The sequence below is a fragment of the Chenopodium album genome, chromosome 2, assembly GCF_948465745.1.
Source record: "Chenopodium album chromosome 2, dcCheAlbu1.1, whole genome shotgun sequence".
Classification (NCBI taxonomy): Eukaryota; Viridiplantae; Streptophyta; class Magnoliopsida; order Caryophyllales; family Amaranthaceae; genus Chenopodium; species Chenopodium album.
In genome coordinates this window covers 11,098,736-11,108,137 of record NC_137835.1, presented here as the reverse complement: position 1 = coordinate 11,108,137, position 9,402 = coordinate 11,098,736, and the positions used below count along the sequence as shown (strand labels likewise).

The following is a 9,402-nucleotide window of genomic DNA, read 5'->3' as shown; positions in this document are numbered from 1 at the left end:
CCCACAGACGGCGCCAAATTGTTTCGGGTGAAAACAATGGGGCCTCGCCGAAGGCCCACTGAAGTGGTGAAGACTGGATTCGGTCCAAGTGATGTTGGGCCGAAGGTTTCCTGCACAGCAAACACACGTAAACTAGCCTCGGGGGTGTTGCCGAGGAAGGCCCCTCCGATGTTAAAGTCAGTACAATGTGTAGAGAGAGAAAGCTATGCAAGAGAATTAATTGCTTAAGGCTTTGTGTGAATGAATGTACAAAGATCATATTGATGGCTTTTATACCTTTGCGTATATGGAGAATGTGGGCCTTGGCCCAATTGACTTGCCTTGTGGACTGATCTTGACTTTAGCACAATTGGAGAGTTGAACCTTGACCTTGGGCTTTTAATTGGATCATTTAATGACTAGGCCCAATTGGACTAAATTGGACCCAAACATCTTTAAACATATTTATGATGTCGTTGAGCGAAAGGAACTCATCCAGTGAACTTAAACAATTTTACATGTAATTTGAATATACTTGATTGGACAAATATATGAATTGTTGTGGTGGGTACAAGGATGATAACTATGTTAGTTGTTGAGTTGGTCCATGATAATTTAAAGACAAAATGTTTTAATAACATAAAACATTAAACATGTTTACAACAATATAATTTTAGGTTGTGAGTTTGCTTGAAGTTTCATTGATCTACGACATTGGTCCTAAGAAAAATAAATTAAGAAAATTATCTCTACATGTTAAATTGTTCTAAAAATACACTTCATATAATTTACCTTTTGAATTCACTATCAATGACCTCTAATAACAATAATTTATAGGGAAAATTGTCAAAAATAATACAAACTTCGAGCAATCCGTCATAAACAAGTCAAATTTTTAATTATTTTTTAATAATACAAACTTTGAGGGGTATCCGCTTTAAACAAGTTAAAACCGATTAGTTACATCATAAACAGGCTATATAGAACACGTGATATTGTATTATTTTTTAAAAACTATTAAACAACTTTATAAGATAAATAAAAAAAATTGATCAGCTAAATAAGTTGTAGGTAAAATAACTTGTTTAAAGCGGATATCCCTCAAAGTTTGTATTATTTAGAAATAATTAAAAGATTGACTTGTTTTTAGTAGATCGCTCAAAGTTTGTATTATTTTTGACAATTTTTCCTAATTTATATAGGTTTTTCTTTATAATAGCATATCGTTCATTGAACTCATTTATTATTTACAAATAAGTAGTAATAAACGGACAAGATTGTATTATATTTATTACTATTTATTAGTATGAAAATGCTACGCCTGGTGCGTTGTTAAAAATTTGCCAAAAGATTTAGAGTCTAAGGTGTTGTTTGGTTTACAATAAAAAAAAATAAATAAATAAATAAATAAATACACATGGGAATTGGGCGCTCTTAGGAATTGCAAAATAAGTGAGTTGTATGATTGAATAAAGTTTGGTGTAACGGAAAAGTAAAACTTCCTAGCTAGGAATTTTCAGTTCTTACAAAATGTAGGAATTTACATACTTAATCTCCCCTAAGTAAGCAGAAATTCCAAATTCTTATGGGATTTTACTTCCCTCATTACTAACCAAAAATTAATCTCATAAATTTGACAATGCAATTTAATTCCTGTTAATCAAATGACACCTAAAATGCATGGTTCATTGGTTCTAGGTGTAAACATAAAATAAAATAGTACAAGTAATAATGAGTCACAAGCTCACCACCAATCCATGTGATGCTGTGAGCCTGTGAATGTGTGACTATAGCATTGTACGAACATAATACTAGGTTACCGTTTAACGTTGTTAAATGGGATTCAGCTAGGGATTGTGTGGACGATATCTTTCTCTCATCAAACGACCCCGCTGACGCAAGTGTACTGACGCAATCTTGCAACTACTATGTAAACTAAAATATAGTTGTGTTTAGTTCACACAATCTCATTAAAATGTAAACTAAAATATAGTTGTGTTTAGTTCACACAATCTCATTAAATTTTAATTTTTATGATCTAAATTTCAGATTTAATTAAACTTTAACCTTCCTTAGCTTAGTCATACCCTAATTCTTAAGGTTTAAAAATTGTAAAATGAGATATTATTAAATTTGTACACCGGTTTGAAATTAATCCTATTACGCTTTAAGGGGACGTTTGGTTGGGGGTATTCCGGAAAGGGAATGGGAATCAACTGCCCCGATTCCCTTTGTTGTTGTTTGTTAAGCACTATTAATCATTCCCTTTACCCTCCCCATTACCCCAAATCCTTCCAACTCCATTCCCCACCCCCCTAGACTTTTCCATTCCCTTTCCCTACCCACCTTCACACCACCACATCACCACCTTCACACCTACCAACACCACCGGAAAACCAGCCCAGACCACCGCCGCCCCTACCCCGACCACCGCCGACCTTCCCCCAAACCTCGCCGCCCTCCCCTCCCCCTAAAACCAATGTCCCGACCCGTGACCACCAGCCCCACCCACCCAGACCCCCCTAAAACCACCGCTCCACCATAACCCCACCTATACCCAGACCTTGAAACCACAACACCCAGACCCCCTAAAACCACCGCTCCACCATAACCCCACCTACCCCGACCCGAAACCACAACCCCACCTACCCAGACCTTGAAACCCCGACCCGAAACCACAACCCCACCTACCCAGACCCGAAACCACCTCCTCCTCATCCCATTACCTTTCCTTCGCTCCCTTATGTGATGTCAAGGTGGGGCGTCGGGTTAGTTGGGGTTTCAGGTGATCGATGGCGATTTTGATCTAGTGGCTAGCGTTTCGAGGGTGGTGGGAGGGCTAGGCGGCGGTTTTCGGGGTCGAGGGAGATCGGGGCTAGGGTTTTACGGGGCTAGGGGTGGTTTTTTCGGGGGAGGGGAGGGCGGCGAGGCTCAGGGGAGGGTCGGCGGTGGTCGGGGGAGAGGCGGCGGTGGTCTGGGCTGGTTTTCCGTTGGTGTTGATAGGTGTGAAGGTGGTGATGTGGTGGTGTGAAGGTGGTTGGAATGGTGGTCTTTTATTCATTCCATTCCTTTGTAATTCAAAACAAACAACACCCCAAAATTGGGGGATTTTCATTCCATTCCTTGTCTTTCCCTTTGTTCATTCCATTCCGATTCCGCCGTGTGAACCAAACGGCCCCTAAGTACTTTTTTAAATGGGCACAACCATGTGGTTTAATAGAATAATCGTTTATAATCAATATAAATAATCTTGTAGAAATGAAGGAGTCGTGTGGGTTGAGATAAATGGACGGTATCATTATGCTAAGAGTTCAATTTAGCAAACTACTCTATCTGTCCCTCAATTTACCTCAGTTTATTTTCCTATTTTGTCTATCCTTTTAAGTTTACTTCATACTATTTTTGGTAGTAAAAACACATGCACCTTTACTCATACAACCACTACAAGAATTAATCGCACAACACTTCTCTCGCATCAACTATTTAACCAAAAATTTAAAAAGTAAATTCAATATCTTAATGGGGCAAAAAAATAAGAGGTAGAGAGGGCATAGACTATCACATAACCAAATACTGCTTCTTTCATTAGGAAACATGTGTTATTGCGCATGCTATATATTTTTTTATCTCCGTCCTGTATAATTGCGCCACTAAGCTCGCTGTAATGGTGAGTAACGAGAGAATAATTTACGCTTTGTTTGGAATTTGGATAGCAAAGAAGGAAGGAAAAGAAGGGGAGGGAAAATGAAGGAAGGGGAGGGAAAAGAAAGGGAGGGGGAGGTGAGCTCCATTTTCCCTCCAAATCTCTCCAATTTTGAAGAGATTATGGTTATTAAAGAGAGAGGGGAAATGGATCCCTCCCTCTCCTTCCCCTTCCTTCCCCCAATCTTTTACCCAAACAAGAGATTTTGTCCCCCTCCATTTATCTTCTCTTCTTTCCTTCCATTTCTCCCTATCCAAACAAAGTGTTAAAGAAAATCTTAGTAAGCGAAACTTTGTAGTCATTGTTGAGTATCTTAGGGTTCATTTGATACTGAAAACCAAATTTGCCAGAGAAAATTAAAAATAATAAAAACCTTAGGATTTTTATTGTAAAATTAACATATTTAGTACAAGTTTGCCTTATTTTGATTTAATTTAAGCTAATTATACGGCCTATATTATACAATTATTATACAAGTATGAATGTATGATATATATTAAACAATTAAGGGCATGTTCATATTTACTGAACTAAACTGAACTGAACTGATTGGAGCTGAATTGAACTGAAATGAACTGATTGGAGCTGAACTGGACTGATTGGAGCTGAACTGAATATTTTATGAGAAAAGGAAATTAGGAGTTAGAACTGAACTTAACTGATTGGGGCTGAACTGAACTGAAATTAAGTAAATGTGAACAGGCCCTAAAACAAAAACAAAAAATACTTTAAATTGACAATGAAGTAAAACAATTAAAACAAAAATATACTAAAAGTCCCTTATATTCCTAAATGTAGGTTTTATGGTTTTTTTATCTTATCATACAAAATAGTGAGTTTTTCCATGTTAAATCTTTAATTTGTGTTTCTTGTTTATATAATAGTCCATACTAATTTCTTCTATTATACATTGCTTTACATGATTCTGTGGTTATTATTGTATGTTGAGTTGATTAGTCAATATATATCTACATCCAGGAAAATAATTGTTTGGGGTGGCCTGGTTAGCAATTTTAATTTAGTAATGGTCCCTTACTATTTTAGTTAAAAGTTTCTTTTTATGGTCCTTACAACATGACCATCCAACTTATGTTTTGATTGCTATTTTTATGCAATACATTGTACGTCCCTTCGATTCCAAATAATAGTCGTTGTCACACATTTTTAGGAAGGTGAATAAAAAAAATGATAGAAGGTGAATACATACATGTGATTTGATTCTTAAATGGTAGATAAAAACTAATTTAAAATTTTAAAAAAGATACTCCATGATTTAGTTGATTAAAGGTTAAAAAGAAATAAATATTGATTAAATAAAACTTTTATTTAGGGACAAATGTACACTTCAGGTAAGATGATACGAAGTACTCCCTCCGTTTTTGAATACTTGCTCCATTTTTTCATGCGCGGAGTTTTAGGAGAAATTGGAGAAAATAATAATATATGGAGGTAGTGGGGTAAGTGGAAGAATAAAAAATTGTAAAAAACAAAAGTAGTGGAGAGGATTGGAGGAGAGATTATATGTGGTGGATCTACTAGGTGAGAGAAATTAGTTAAATATTGTAAAAACTTTCCAAATAAGAAAATGGAGCAAGTATTTAAAAACGGTCGAAAAAGGAAAGTGGAGCAAGTATTTTAAAACGGAGGGAGTACTAGTATTTTTATTTGAAAAAAGACAAATTTTGTGGGTGTGTGGGGATAGCTATTTCTTTGTGTTTAAATACGTGCCTTCTTAGCTAGGCTCTTACACATTTCAAGCTTGGTTCTCTATTCTCAAAATCCCCAAGATAATAAGACACTAGAATACAATTCCTAGATTGTTGTAAACAAGTACCCTAAATTTAGGAGTAAAACCCTAAATTAAAGCTTTAAATTATTACATATATGGAGAAGATCATCAAAGTAACAAGGCAAGAAGCAGTGGTAGTGGTGCCAGAAAAACCCTCAAGAAGAGAACTAAAAGAGCTATCAGACATAGATGATCAACAAGGCCTTCGAGTTCGACCTCAAGTGATCATGGCTTTCAAAGCGAACCGATCAAAAGCTGGGAAAGATCCAGCGAAAGTGATCAAGGAGGCTCTTGCAAAAGCCCTAGTGTACTACTACCCTTTCGCCGGTCGGCTAAGGGAAGGGCCAAATAGGAAGTTGATGGTTGGTTGTAATGACGAAGGTGTGTTGTTTATTGAAGCAGACGCCAATGTTAGTTTGGAGGAGATTCGAACTCGAATTCTACCTCCATGTCCTTTGTTGGAGGACTTCCTTTATGATGTCCCTGGCTCCAAGGGGATTGTAGGTTGCCCCTTATTGCTATTTCAGGTATGTTCTAGTATTCATTCCGTCCCTTAAAATTACCTAATTTTTTAATGAATAATTCGATCAAAAAATATTACTTCATCCGTCCCCAAATGTTAGTCACTTTTGCCATTTTAAGTGGTCCTATATGTTTGTAACATTTATATTTTCATAATTATTAAATTACATAAAAAAAAGACTTATATACCCTCATTTTTTGTCTTTATTAAGTCATCTTCCTATTCTATCCTAACATTTTTTATTGGAAATTTCTCTTTTAAATGCAATTTTATTACTTTATTTGTTGGGAATTTCACTTTCCAAAATACTTTCATTACTCAACATTTTCCACCATAATTCCCATGAATTTTCGTGACAAACATTCGGAGACGGAGGGAGTACTTTATTTTATTTAGTTAACACACATTTCTTTTTATCACACAGTAGTCACTTAAGACCACTAGATCTTAATAAAGTTATTAAAATAAAATAAAAATATTAGGTCAAGAAAATTATTGGGTGATAGAATTAAAATATTACCTCCATTTAATATCAGTTGCAACTTTGGAGTATTATTTGTGAGATATAAAATATTCTAAAGTTGCAACTACGGAGGCAGTAGCTTTTTTAATTTATTTTAAAGTTAAAACATCGTACAAAAATAATTAATCGAATAAAAGTTGTACTAATGCAGGTGACTCGTTTAATTTGCGGTGGTTTTATATTGGGAGTACGATTCAACCATACGGTGTGTGATACACCAGGATTTGCGCAACTATTGCAAGCAATGGCTGAATTATCAAGAGGTTTACCAAAACCTTCAGTTATGCCTCTTTGGAAAAGGGAGCTTCTGATCGCTAAAAACCCCCCGCGAGTGACTTGCGCACATCTTGAATATGAAGAGGTAAATAAAATTTATTTTAAAAAATCTCAACAATTCGTACGATATATACTTTACTTCATCAATTTTTTTTTTTTTTTTTTTTTTTGAGTTAAATAAGCAAGATAAATATAGTACTCATCAGTGTAATGTAATGACATGTAAATAAATAAATAAAAATAGATTTTGTTTAAATAAATTAGTAAGGTACTAAGGTACATAGTGTGTTTATTATGTTACTGTTGGACCACACACTTTTGTATAATTTTTGGATATTTTATAACTAATCATTACGTACAGTTTCACAATATATTCGATCAACTAATGTAAGAATATACAATGAGTCTCTTATCAGGTTAGTTGTTTGTACAAAAGTCTTTAGTTGGACGGCTTGGACCATTTAACTTTTTACATGAATGTTGATAGAGTAAAGCGATGGTTGAAAAAATGTAGGAAATAATAATTTAATACTCGTACTCAATTAATAACTAAATGATTAATCTTTAACATAATTCTTTTACTCCCTTTTTTTTCTATGGAGTATTTACTTGTCCTCTTTGACCCATTTAATAAGTATTTTTTTGGATTTGTTGGGCAATTCAAATGGAACAAGGGTAACTTTTACTCCGTACTACTAATCACTAATCTAATAAATTGGAACATGTTAGGGTGACTTTAAGAAGAGTTTTGTAAGAACAAATGTTTACAAATATTAATAAAAATAACAAAATATTAATTAAACATCAATGACAAATTATATATTTATCTTGAAAAAATTCTTCATTTATAAATCCTCTTACATATACCCTTGTCTTGACAAAGTTTTATTATGTTCTATCATCATGAGAGCAATGAAAAATAATTTTCTAAACGAAATATTTTTTATTTCCTCGCATCACCTTTTTTATTTGCAAATTTTGCCAACAACTACCTTATAAGTTATCACTTTTGCTATCAACAACACTTCTATAATTGAGACATCTGATAATTGATTTTATTTTATTTTATTTTTTCAAATAGGCTGGAGAAATAAATCATGAAAAACAATTTAAGGATGGAGGCAACATGGTCCGAGGATGCTTCCACTTTGGTCCGAAACAAATACGAGCAATCCGCAACCTATTTCCTCCCAACGTACAACACTCTAGCTCGACGTTTGAGCTACTATGTGCATTCATGTGGAGATGTCGTACGATTGCCCTTCAACCCGAACCCGAGGAAATCGTTAAGTTTTCGATGTACATAAGTATACGGGGAAAACAATTCACGCCTATACCAACCGGTTACTATGGTAATGCAGTTGTTTGCCCTACAGTAGCCACAAAAGCTAAGGATTTGTTACGCGAAAATTCATGGACTTATGCATTACAATTAGTAAAGGAATCAAAAGAAAAAGCGAACGAGGAATATGTTAGATCTATGTTGGATTATACGGTTAGTAATGGAAGGCCGGATTATACGGAGTATTTGCATTGGATGACCACAAATCATGTGTATGTAGGACTCGAAAAGGTTGATTTCGGGTGGGGAACTCCGTTGTATGCCGGAGTTCCTAGGCCACATTTTGTGCAAAGTATGTTTACACGGTTTGAGAATGATAGAGGAGAAATGGTTAGGGTTGTGCTTATGCTTTTGCCTTTACAAGCGATGAGTAGGTTAAAGGAAGAGTTGCGAAAAATCGTTGATGATCAACGTGAAAACTCACGTATTATACAAGCAAGTTATGAGATTGCTAGGCTTTAGCTAGATTGCTAAATGCACGCATGTATACTACCTTTGTTAAATGTTATGTGCAACTTTGAAATATTTTATATCTCACTAATAATACCCCAAAATTGCACATAACATTTAACGGATGTAGTAGTTGAATTGCTTGATTACGTGTGAACTAAAATGGTTGATGATTTTGAAGATTAAGGTTGTTTAAAGCTTCCGGGTTTGGTACTACTTCATAGCTTAATTACATGCGCAAGAATGAAGGATTAATTAATAGATGAGATTTCCAAATTGATGAATAGTGATTCCTAAATTCTAGCATAACATTATTTACATACTATGTTAGCATTGAGTTAGTGGTATATATGATACTTACTTATTAGAAGATTAAGCATGTTTTATTAATAATGTTAAGTAAGATATGAAGTATCGGGACATGATTCCAGTTTCTAATGATGTTTATTATTACTTCTTACTATTGAGAGAGTTATTATTGTATCAAATGCCCCTACTACATATTTACTTAGTGTTTGGGTCCAATTAAGCCAATTGAGCCTAGTCATTAAATGATCCAATAATCCAAGGTCAAGACCCAAGCCTCCATTTAAGCCAAGTCAGCATAAAGTCAAGTGGTCCAAATTGTCATGGTCAGCCCATGATCATTTCCGGCCCAAGCATCCTCTTTCCTTGTATGCTAAGGTATAAAAGCCTTCAATTACATCATTTGTCATGAATTCACAAAAAAGCCTCAAGCATTAAATCTCTTGCATAGCTTTCTCTCTTAAAACACTGTTTGACTTCGGCATCGGAGGGGTCTTCCTCAGATCCACCC

The 9,402-nt window shown here is 35.0% G+C and overlaps 1 pseudogene across 1 annotated transcript; it reads left to right on the top strand.

The window, feature by feature from the left end:
• Positions 1–5,566: 5,566 nt before the first annotated feature.
• LOC145568380 (alcohol acyl transferase 1 allele GSd pseudogene) lies at positions 5,567–8,932 on the top strand (annotated as a pseudogene). The gene is made up of 3 exons (XR_014095820.1): positions 5,567–5,998; positions 6,669–6,878; positions 7,875–8,932. The product of XR_014095820.1 is annotated as an alcohol acyl transferase 1 allele GSd pseudogene (transcript).
• Positions 8,933–9,402: the final 470 nt, after the last annotated feature.